At 37.8% G+C, this 13,012-nt stretch overlaps 1 protein-coding gene across 9 annotated transcripts in view; it reads right to left on the reverse strand.

Moving 5' to 3' along the window:
* The window catches only part of ATRX (ATRX chromatin remodeler), a 320,378-nt gene that overhangs the window by 97,906 nt on the left and 209,460 nt on the right, over positions 1-13,012 (reverse strand). The window lies entirely within an intron of this gene.

Here is a 13,012-nt window from a genome sequence, read left to right on the forward strand (position 1 = left end):
TTTATGATTCTTGATGCAATTGTGAATGGGATCAGTTTATTTGTCTTTCTGTTGCTTCATTGTTAGTGTATAAGAATGCAACTGATTTCTGTACATTGATTTTGTATCCTGAGACGTTGCTGAATTCATGTATCAGTTCTAGCAGACTTCTGGCGGAGTCTATTGAGTTTTCCATGTATAATATCATGTTGTCTGCAAAAAGTGAAAGCTTGACTACATCTTTGCCAATTTTGATGCCTTTGATTTCCTTTTGTTGTCTGCTTACTGATGCCAGCACTTCCAACACTATGTTCAACAACAGCAGTGAGAGTGGACATCCCTGTCATGTTCCTGATCTCAGGGGGAAAGCTCTCAGTTTTTCCCCATTGAGGATGATATTAGCTGTGGACTTTTAATAAATGGCTTTGATGATGTTTAAGGATGTTCCTTCTATCCCAACTTTCTCGAGGGTTTTTCTGAAGAAAGGATGCTGAATTTTGTCAAAGGCCTTTTCTGCATCGATTGACAGGATCATATGGTTCTTATCTTTCTTTTATTAATGGGATGTATCACATTGATTGATTTGCGAATGTTGAAACAGCCCTGCAGCCCATGAATGAATCCCACGTGATCATGGTGAATAATTCTTTTTACATGCTGTTGAATTCGATTTGCTAGTATCTTATTGAGAATTTTCGCATCCATATTCATCAGGGATATTGGCCTGTAGTTCTCATTTTTACTGGGTCTCTGTCTGGTTTAGGAATCAAAGTAATGCTGGCTTCATACAATGAGTCTGGTAGTTTTTCTTCCCTTTCTACTTTTTGGAATAGCTTGAGAAGGTTAGGTATTATCTCTGCTTTAAATGTCTGGTATAATTCCCCTGGGAAGCCATCTGGTCCTGGACTCTTACTTGTTGGGAGATTTTTGATAACTCGTTCAATTTACTCACTGGTTATGGGTCTGTTCAAGTTTTCTATTTATTCCTGTTTGAGTTTTGGAAGTGGGTGGGTGTTTAGGAATTTGTCCATTACTTCCAGGTTGCCCAGTTTGTTGGCATATAATTTTTCATAGTATTCCCTGATAATGGCTTGTATTTCTGAGGGATTCGTTGTCATAATTCCATTTGCATTCATGATTTTATCTATTTGGGTCATCTCCCTTTTCCGTTTGAGAAGCCTGGCTAGAGGTTTATCCATTTGGTTTTTTTTTTTTTTTTTTCAAAAAACCAACTCTTGGTTTCACTGATCTCCTCAACAGTTTTTTTAGATTCTATGTTGTTTATTTCTGCTCTGCTCTTCATTATTTCTCTTCTTCTGCTGGGTTTGGGTGTCTTTGCTGTTCTGCTTCTATTTCCTTCAGGTGTGGTGTTAGATATTGTATTTGGGATTTTTCTTGTTCCTTGAGATAGGCCTCGATTGCAATGCATTTTCCTCTCAGGACTGCCTTCACTGCATCCCAAAGCGTTTGGATTCTTGTGTTTCATTTTCATCTGTTTCCATATATTTTTAGATTTCTCCTCTAATTGCCTGGTTCACCCATTCATTCTTTAATAGGGTGTTCTTTACTTCCATGCTTTTGGAGGTTTTCCTAACTTTTTCTTGTGGTTGATTTCAAGTTTCATAGGACTGTGGTCTGCAAGTGTGCATGGTATGATCTGAATTCTTTTATACTTATGAAGGGCTGTTTTGTGACCCAAAATAGTATGTGATATATCTTGGAGAATGTTCCATGTGCACTAGAGAAGAAAGTATATTCTGTTGCTTTGGGATGCAGAGTTCTCAATATATCTGTCAAGTCCATCTAATCCAATGTATGATTCAGGGCCCTTGTTTCTTTATTGATCCTGTGTCAAGATGATCTATCCATTGTTATAAGTGGAGTATCAAAGTCCCCTGCAATTACCACATTCTTATCAAAAAGGTTGCTTGTGTTTGTGATTGTTTTATACATTTGGGGGCTCCCGTATTAGGCACACAGACATTTATAATTGTTAGCTCTTCCTCATGGACAGACCCTGTAATTATTACATAATGCCGTTCTTCATCTCTTGTTACAACCTTTAAAGTCTAGTTTGTCTGATATAAGTATGGCTACTCCAGCTTTCTTTTGACTTCCAGTAGCATGATAGATAGTTCTCCATCCCCTCACTTTCAATCTGAAGGTGTCCTCGGGTCTAAAATGAGTCTCTTATAGACAGCAAATAGATAGGTTTTGCTTTTGTATCCATTCTGATACCCTATGTCTTTTGGTTGGAGCATTTAGTCCATTTACATTCAGTGATATAATTGAAAGATATGGGTTTAGAAGTCATTGTGATGTCTGTAGGTGTCATGCTTGTAGTGGTGTCTCTGGTACTTTGTGGTCCTTGCAACATTTCACTCACAGAATCCCCCTTAGGATCTCTTGTAGGACTGGTTTAGTGGTGATGAATTCCTTCAATTTTTGTTTGGGAAGACCTTTATCTCTCCTTCTATTCTGAAAGGCAGACTTGCTGGATAAAGGATTCTCCGCTGCAATTTTTTTTTTTTCTGTTCATCACATTGAAGACTTCTTGCCATTCCTTTCTGGCCTGCCAAGTTTCAGTAGGTAGGTCAGCTACTACCCTTATGTGTTTACCTTTGTAAGTTAGGGCCTGTTTATTCCCTAGCTGCTTTCAGAATTCTCTACTTTATCCTTGTATTTTGCCAGTTTCACTGATATATCATGCAGAAGATCGATTCAAGTTACACCTGAAGGGAGTTTTCTGTGTGCCTCTTGGATTTCAATGCCTGTTTCCTTCCCCAGATCAGGGAAGTTCTCAGCTATAATTTGTTCAAGTACACCTTCAGCCCCTTTCTCTCTCTGTCTCTTCTTTTTCTTCTGCTACTACCATGATATGGATATTGCTCTGTTTGATTGCGTCATTTATTGCTCTAATTCTCCCCTCATACTCCTGGATTTTTTTTTTTTTTTCTCAGCTTCCTCTTTTGCATAATTTTATATTCTTATTCACCTATTCTCTCCTCTGCCTCTTTAATCCGAGCTGTGGTTGCCATTTTATTTTGCACTTCATTTATAGCATTTTTTAGCTCCTCATGACTATTTCTTAGTCCCTTGATCTCTGTAGCAATAGATTCTCTGCTATAGAGAAAAAAGTCCTCTATACTTTTTTCAAGCCCAGAGATTAATTTTATGACCATTATTCTAAATTCTTGTTCCATTATATTGCTTAAATCATTTCTGATCAATTCATTAGCTGTTGCTACTTCCTGGAGTTTGTTTTGAGGAGAGTTCTTCCGTTTTGTTATTTTGGATAGTTCCTGGGGTGTTGCCAAACTGCAGGGCACGTCCCCTGTGCTGTCTGGAGTAACTTGTTTTTCTGGGTGGGGCCGCAGTGAGACGAGATGTCTGTTCCCAGCCCACAGATGGGGCCACAGTCAGACGGGTGTGTACCTTATCTTCCCCTCTCCCAGGGGCAGGGCTCACTGTGCAGAGGTGTGGCCCCTATCTGGGCTCTTTGCACACTGCCAAGCTTGTGGTGAGACTTGGATGGGATCTGGCCAAGGGTGTATTAGAAGGGATGGATCCGCAAGGTGTACAGAGGCAGGAGGGGCAGGTTTAGCTAGCTTTGCCTTTGGTGGTCCCCTGCAGGAGGAGCCCTGCAGCTCTGGTAAGGAGGCAGACCAGTTGGAGGGATAGATCCACAGAAGCACAGCGTTGGGTGCTTGCACTGTGCAAGGAAGCTCGGTGATGGGAACTGGTTCCCTTTGGGATTATGGCTGGGGAAGGGAGAGGGAGATGGCGCTTGCCAGCACCTTTGGTCCCCACCGAGCTGAGCTCTGTCTCCTGGGGCTCAACAACTCTCCCTCCTACTGTCCTCTAACCCTCCCGCTTTCCAAGCAGAGCTGTTGACTTTTAACATTCCAGATGTTAAGTCCTGCTGGTTGTCAGAACTCACGCAGTCCGCCCCTCTGCTTTTGGAAACCAGACTTCAGGGGCTCTGCCTTGCTGGGCGGGCTGCCCCTCCACTGTCCCGGCTCCCTCTTGCCAGTCCGTGTAACGCGCACCACCTCTCTGCCCTTCCTACCCTCTTCCGTGGGCCTCTTGACTACACTTGGCTCCAGAGAGTCCATTCTGCTAGGCTTCTGGAGGTTTTCTGGGTTATTTAGGCAGGTGTGGGTGGAATCTAAGTGATCAGCAGGACGAGGTGAGCCCAGTGCCCTCCTATGCAGCCATCTTTCACCGGAACTCTCCTCTATAATTTTTATCGTCATTTCACTCTCAGTGTATTTGTAATATGTGAGAATCCTTGGTCATACATCATACATCTCTGTACTTATTCTGCATCTGCTTCTGCCAGGTGCTCCAAAGGATCAACAACCCCGAATTACTTTTGAGGTATTTCAGCTTGAGATTTTTAGACTAAGTAATGTACATTCAAATAATAACCTATATAAGGGAAAGCCCAAGATTATGAATGCAAAGAAAACTATTTTTCTCAACCCAGAGACCAGGGTGAAACAGATAAACTTTGTCATCTATCTGGATTGATGGGCACATTTTTTTTCTATCCTATTCTTCAATGGACTATATATACCCTTTAGAGATTCAGCTTTAATCTGGGTTCAAAGAACTCTCCACCTCATAGAGGGCTCAAAGCCTTCTATCATATCACTGAGTAGGTGAAAGCCAAAGCTGCTAGTCACAAGACTAGCATATCCCTAGGGCTTCCATAGCATACCTTGAATGGTTTAAATTATCAGTTCCTTTTTTTGTGTGTGTGTCTGGGTCCTGGTAATTTCCATTACTTATAGATAGCTCATTAAGTTTTGATATTCAAACCACAATGAACTATTATCTAAACATGTCACATATTTCCAAGAATCCATACCTTTCCTTGAATCCATACCTTTCCCATTCTTTCCAAGGCAAACTTCTATTTATGCTTCACTCTCTTCAAGAGTCACCTAAAATTGCATCTTAGAAAAGCCTGCTTTGCAAGGCTGGCCCTGGGTACTTGAATGGTAAACAGCTTTCTGTACTAATATAAAACTTTCCCTGATAAGAATGACTCACTGTGCCTAGAGTGGCTTATTCTGAACACATATTTTCTTTCTGAGAGGCTGAAATTTGGTATGCATCAGACAGACAGTGTTTAAAACATATATAAAAAAACTTAGACACTTGGGTCTCTAATGAATGAGCTTCTTTTGTAGATGACACTTCACATGTTATCATAACTTATTTCTGAAGAAATCAGTACATCTCGAGTGACTCCACTGGGAGAAGACTCTTGGAAGGTTATGCCTGGTTTCCTCTGGACTCTATGTGCCTTTTCCCTTTGCTGATTTTGCTTTGTACCCTTTGATTGTAAGAAATCATAGACCTGAATATAACTATATGCTGAGTCCCTGTGAATCACTGAACCTCAGGGTGGTCTTGGGGGCCACTGACAAATAGCTTATCAAGCAAATGTTAACTAAACTCCATTCTACAATTAGTCAACTGGCCAAGTAACAAATTCCTTTAGAGAATTCTGCAGTTCCACAGATCACACATAACTTTAGGAATGGTTACCCACTAAGGGTAATTTATCTAAGGTGAAAATGTTAGCAATAAAAAATGCTGGCAGAAAGTTAGTAACAATGTGGTAGCAAAAAAAAAATGTGGTAGCTAGGTAAGAAGTCTTGGATAGATGATAATTTCTGTGCAAATACAAAAGATTCCATTTGAATTTTGATCCTATTGGATATAACCACAATACTTTATAGTAATGTCTAAAAAACTAAAAACTGGTTTAGAAATACAAGGGCTACTCCAGTTAATGAATATCCTGAATATCTAATTAAAACTTACAGGTATTTTATGTTGAATATTCTTATTTCATCATCCACATGGATTAACTATTACTTCTGTTATAACCTTGTCCTTATATACATGACAAGAAAAAGAAAATTAATTAATCAAAGCCACTCCTTAATATCCACTCTGGATATCACAAAATGCTTACAAGGTAAGGCACAAAAGGAATACAAATGAACAGCAACAACTTTACCCGTAATTTCTTGAAGCACGTTTTTCTAAATATATATGTAACTACATTTGCAGCAAGATACACAGCAGTTTTATAAGGAAAAGCATATCTTTAAAGTATTATATATCTATATAGTACTAGTAGTAGAATGTTAAACTCCATGAGTGCATTTTGTTCACTGATATAACCCAAGCTTCTACAGCAGTGCTTGGCACACAGTAAGCACTCAAATAAATATTTGTCAAATGAATAAATGTGGTTTATTAGTGCTAATTTTATGCTCCTATATCACATACAATGATTCTGTCACAGAAGTTTATACCCATATAATAAATTACAGACATTTTAAAGTGTAAATGCTCACCAATGAAGCTTACTCTAAAAATAGTGAAATAATAATGAATTGAATACTTTGTAGTTTACATAGTCATTTCCTCATAAAAAGACTGTCTTTCTAATAAAACACTGAAAAATAGAAATAGGGATGCTGTAAGGTTAACTTAAAAGACGTATTCAAGATATTGCTTCTGAAAACATTCAGAAAGCTACTGTAAAAAGAAACAGCAACTCATTGAAAGTAAAAATGAAATATGCAGTGAAAATCATAGCTCAATTATAACCATCTACTTAATTAATATACAGTTCAAATTCTAAATGCAACATTTTAGCCCTTTAATCCTTCCTATTTAGGTTTTCTTACATTTCTTATGAGAAAGTAATTATATATAACTTTTAATTTTTTTTAAGTTGATTTATTTATTTTGAGAGAGAGACAGAGAGGGAGACTGCCTAAGTAAGGTAGGCACAGAGAAAGAGGGAGAGGGAACTCCAAGCACGCTCCGCGCTGTCAGCCCAGAGCCCGACAGGGGGCTTGAACTCACGAACCCTGAGATCATGACCTGAACCGAGAGGAACAGTAGGAGGCTTAACCAACTGAGCCACTGAGTTGCCAAGAAAGTAATTATTTTTTACAAAGCTACACAATACCTATTATATGTGTCTATATACTATGATCTACTCAGCCTTATTTGGAGTAATCTAGATCTAAATTACAAAAATATGAGATAGAGAAAAAGCATGAATGGGGAAAGGGCAGAAAGAGAGGGAGGGAGAGAATCCCAACCAGACTCTGCCCTGTCAGCACAGAGTCTGATGCTGAGCTTGAACTCATGAACTGTGAGATCATGACCTGACCCTAAACCAAGAGTTGGATGCTTAACCAACTGAGACACCCAGGTACCCCCCAAAATAGATTTTTATCATCAATTTGTTCTGGAAAATATTTCTAATAAACTATACATGTACACAGCTGAAGAAAATATAAGATACATCTACATATGAATGACTTCTATTGGACTGCACACACCTAAAATGTAAAGACCTTAGACAAGCAGTCAAAATTTGTCATTTGGGACTCACAACCTTCCCTATCTGCTTTTAAGTTCATGACATATAGTCAGCCACCTACTCTCTGCCCCAATTCCTTCCAACCATTTTTATATGATGACATATATGGAAAACAATACTATTTACATAGCAACCCAGAGAAAATGGAAGAGGTTGCTCATTTCTAGAGGGGACCCAGCTACCTCAGTACCCACTTGTACTTGTAAGTGACAAAGGGATCAGTACCTCAGCATACTTTTATTTAACCCATTTATAGCACAGGATGAGCATACCAATTAGTCTACTCTCCCTCTTCTCCTAACCATAAGTTACAAAAAAATTTCAACAAGAATATTTTAAGAAAATCATTCCTAGGACCACATAAATTTTAAGCTATTTATTTACAATTATGAGACAACTGAGGAGAAATTTAAATGAAAAAGAGCTTCTTAATAAATTCAATTACAACTATTCCTTTACTATTCTTAGAAAAGTATTCTTTAAATCTAACTGGAAGATGAACAGTGACAATAAACTGCCTTCATGGGACAACAGCAGAGAAGAATAAGGAGGAAAATTTTGTAATTTAATTGTACTATTCCTCTGATTTATAAGAGAAGTAAACAAGGGTCTGGGTAGGCTAAAATCTATTCCAAAGAGGTACTGAAGACAGAAATGCTTTATATTTTTTTAAGGTTTTATTTTAACTCCAGTTGGTTAACATACAGTGTAATATCCATTTCAGGTGTACAATATAGTGTTTCTTCACTTTGATAAAATACCCAGTGCTCATAATAAGTGCCCTCTTTAATCCCCATCATCTATTTAACCCATTCCCCCCAATCACTTCCCTACGGTAACCATCATTCTCAGAATGACTTATTTCGCTTAGCATAATACACTCTAGTTATATCCATGTCATTTCAAAAGGCAAGATTTCACACTTTTTTATGGTTGAATAATATTCCATTGTGTATACATATACACACACACCACCTCTTATTTATCCATTTATCTGTTAATGGACACTTGGGCTGCTTCCATAATTTGGCTATTTTACATAATGCTTCCATACATATAGGGGTGTATGTACCCCCTGTGAACTACTTTTTTTGTATTTTTTGGTTAAATACCTAGTAATGCAATTGTTAGATCATAGAGTAGTTCCATTTTTCACATTCTGAGGAACATCCATACTGTTTTCCAGAGTGGCTGCACCAGTTTGCCTTCTCACCAACAGCGTACAAGTATTCCATTTTCTCCACATCCTCAGCAGCACCTGTTGTTTCATGTGATGCTGATTTTAGCCATTCTGACAGTTATAAGGTGATATCTCATTGTAGTTATGATTTGCATTTCCCTGATGGTAAGCGATGATGAGCATCTTCTCAGGTGTCCACTGACCATCTGTATATGTTCTTTGGAAAAATGTCTGTTCATGTAGGCTGCCCATTTTTTAATTGGATTATTCATTTTGGGGGTATTGAGTTTTAGAAGTTCTTTATACATTTTGGATACTAACCCTTGATCAGATATGTCATTTGCAAATATCTTCTCCCATTCCAAAGATTGTCTTTTAGTTTTGTTGATGATATCCTTTGCTGTGCAGATTTTTATTTTGATGAAGTCTCAATAGTTTATTTTTACTTTTGTTTCCTTTGCCTCAGGAAACATACCTAGAAAGAACTTGCTACAGCCAATGCCAGAAGACTTACTGCCTGTGTTCTCTTCTAGAATTTTTATGATTTCAGGTCTCACAGTTATGTCTTTGATCCATTTTCAATTTATGTTTCTGTATGGAGTAATAAAGTGGTCCCGCTTCATTCTTTTGCATTTTGCTATCCAGTTTTCCCAACACTGTTTGTTGAAGAGACAATGTTCTTCCCATTAGATATTCTTTCCTGCTTTGTCAAGGATTAACTGACCATGTAGTTATGGATTCCTTCCTGGGTTTTCTATTCTGAACACATTTATCTATGTGTCTTTTTGCACCAACACCATAATATTTTGACTAATAGAGCTTTGTAATATAACTTCAAATGAGGAATTGTGATGCCTCCAGCTTTCCTTTCTTTATCAAGGATTCTTTGGCTATTTGGGATCTTTAGTGATTCCATACAAATTTTAAGATTCTTTGTTCTAGCTCTGTGAAAAATGCTTTTGGTATTTTGATAGGGATAACATGAAACGTGTAGATTGCTTTAGGTACCATAAACGTTTTGACAATATTTGTTCTTCCAATTCATGAGCGTGAAATGTCTTTCCATTTCCCTGTGTCCTCTTCAATGTCTTTCATCTGGATTTCATACTTTCCAGAGTACAAGTCTTTCACCTTCTTGGTTGACTTTGTTCCCAGGAATCTTCTTGCATTTGGTAAAATTGTAAATGAGTCTGAGTCCTTAATTTCTGTTTCTTCTTCTTCATTATTGGTGTATAGAAATGCAACAGACTTCTGTACATTGATTTTGTATCCTGCCACTTTACTGAATTTAAAAGTTACAGAAATTTTGTGGACTCTTTCAGGTTTTCTATATAGAGTATCATGGCATCTGGAAATAGTAAAATCTTGACTCCTTCCTTGCTGATTTGGATGCATTTTCCTTCTTTTTGTTGTCTATTTGCTGTGGGTAGGACTTCCAGTAATATGCTAAATAACAATGGTGAGAATGGACATTCCTGTCTTGATCCTGACCACAGAGGAAAAACTCTCAGTTTTTCCCCACTAGTGATGATATTAGCTGTGGTTTTTTCATATATGGCCTTTATTCTGTAGAGGTATGTTCCCTTTAAATCTACTTTATTGAAGGTTTTCATCATGAATGGATGCTGTACTGTGTCAAATGCATTTTCTGCATCTACTGAAATGACCATATGGTTCTTATCCTTTCTTTTATTAATGTGGATTGATTTGTAAATGCTGAACCACCCTTGCACCCCAGGAAGCCATCTGGCCCTGGACTTCTGTTTGCTGGAAAAATTTTGATTACTGATTCAATTTCATTGGAGGTTATCAATCAGTTCCAGTTTCCTATTTCCTCCTGTTTCAGTTTTGGTAGTTTATATGTTTTTAGGAATTCATCCATTTCTTCCAGATTGCCCAATTTATTGGCATATAGTTTTTCATAATATAATCTTATAATTGTATTTCTGTGGTGTTATGGTCTCTCCTCTCTCATTTGTGATTCTATTTATTTGGGTCCTTTCTCTTTTCTTTTTGATAAGTCTGGCTAGGGGTTTACCAATTTTATTAATTTTTTTCAACAAGCCAGCCCCTTCTTTCATTGATCTATTTAGTGGGGTGTTTTTGTTTTGTCATCTGTATCATTTATTTCAGTTCTAATCTTTATTATTATACTTCTGCTGGCTCAGCCCTCATTTGTTATTCTTTTTTTTTTTTAGCTCCTTTAGGTATAAGGTTAGGTTGTGTATTTGAGATATTTCTTGCTTCTTGAGGTAGGCCTACATTGCCATATACCTTCTTCTTCTGACTGCTTTTACTGCATCACAAAGGCTTTGGACCACCATGTTCCCATTTCATTTGTTTCCATGTATTTTTTTATTTATTCTTTACTTTCCTGGTTGACCCATTCATTCTTTAGTTAGATGTTCTTTAGCCTTCATGTATTTGTGGTCTTTCCAAATTTCTTCTGTGGATGTCTTCTAGTTTCATAGCATTGTAGTCATAAAATATGTATCATATAATCTCTATCTTTTTGCACCTGTTAAGGCATCATTTGTAACCTAGCATGTGATTTATTCTGGGGAATGTTCCAGGTGCACTTAAGAAGAATGTGTATACTGCTGCTTTAAGATTCAGTGTTCTCAATATATCTGATAAGTCCATCTGGTCCAGTGTGTCCTTCAAAGTCATTGTTTCCTTGTTAATTTTCTGTTTAGATGATCTGTCCATTAATGTAAGTGGGGTATTAAAGTCCACTAATCTTACTGTATTATTATCAATTAATTCCTTTGTATTTGTTACTGTTTTATATTATTATGTTAATTTTACAGAGACAGAGTGCAAGTGGGTGAGAGAGGCAGAGGGAAAGAGAGAGAATCTTAAGCAGGCTCCATGCTCAGCACAGAGTCCAATGTATGGCTTGATCCCACAACCCATCACGACCTGAGCCAAAATCAAGAGTCAGATGCTCAACCAACTGAACCACCCAGGTGTCCCGTTAACTATTTTATATATTTGAGTGTTCCAAGTTGGGGGCATAAATATTTATAATTGTTAAAACTTCTTATTGGACAGACCCCTTTATTATGATATAATGCCCTTTCATCTATTGTTACAGTATTTGGTTAAAACCTAGCTTGTCTGAAATAAGCATGGCTACTCTGGCTTTCCCTTGATGTCCACTTGCAAGATAAATGTTTCTCCATCCTCACTTTCAATCTGCAGGTGTCTTTAGGTCTAAAATAGTCTTCTTGTAGGCAGCATGTAGATGGGTCTTGGTTTTTTATCCATTCTGACACCCTAAGTCTTTTGATTGGAACACTTAGTCCATTTACATTCAGAGTAATTACTGACAAATACGAATTTAGTACCATTTTATTACTTGTTTTGCCAAAGTTTCTGAAGATTTTCTCTGTTCCTTTCTATTCTTTGTCGATTTTGGTCTTTCTTTCCCATTCAAAGTGTCCCCTTCACATTTCTTGCAGGGCTAGTTTAATGGTCATGAACTCCTTTAGTTTTTGTTTGTCTGGGGAACTATTTCTCTCCTATTCTGAATGACAGCCTTACTGGATACAGTATTCATGGCTGCAGATTTCTCCAACTCAACACTCTGAATATATCATGCCCCTCTCTTTTGGGCTGCCAAGTTTGTTTAGAGATCTCCTGCTAGCCTTATGGATTTTCCCTTGTGACTTAAAGACTTCTTTTCTCTTTTCTCTTGCTGTTTTTAAGATGTTTTTATCACTATATTTTGCAAATTTAGTTAGAATATATCTTGGTGTTGGCCTGCTTTTACTGATTTTGAAGGGAGTTCTCTGTGCCTCCTGGATCTGGATTTCTGTTTACTTCCCAACATTAAGGAAGTTTTGAGCTATTATTTCCTCAAATACTTTTTCTTCCCCCTATTCCTTGAAGAGTGAAATGTTTATTAAGGAATCACCAAATTAATTCAGCTGCAGCCATGCTTGTTTGAACTCAAGGTCATTTACCTAGATGGCACCTATCTCTCTTCCCTTTACATTAAATTGCTTTGCTACATGACTCTCAAGTGACAACTATTTAGAGCTATTTACCCTGTTCTGTCTTTAGATATTTGCTATTTCAAATATTCAGATTTTTAGTCCCAGCTTTGGAATTCCTAGACACCCAGTCAAGCAACACTAGGATATATGGGGCCTTAACACTAACCCTTCAAATCAAGATATAGGTCAAAGCAACTTTAGCCAGTAGAAAATTCAAAGATGTTCAGTTGTGGGGAACCTGGGTGGCTCAGTTGGTTAAGCGTCTGACTGCGGCTCAGGTCATGATCTCACAGATCAGGAGTTTGAGCCCCCGTCAGGCTCTGTGCTGACAGCCCAGACCCTGGAGTCTGATTTGGATCCTGTCTCCCTCTCTCTGCCCCTCCCCCATTCATGCTGTCTTCCCCCCCACAAAAATAAATAAACATTAAA

Source organism: Neofelis nebulosa, chromosome X, assembly GCF_028018385.1.
Source record: "Neofelis nebulosa isolate mNeoNeb1 chromosome X, mNeoNeb1.pri, whole genome shotgun sequence".
In the NCBI taxonomy this organism is placed as follows: Eukaryota; Metazoa; Chordata; class Mammalia; order Carnivora; family Felidae; genus Neofelis; species Neofelis nebulosa.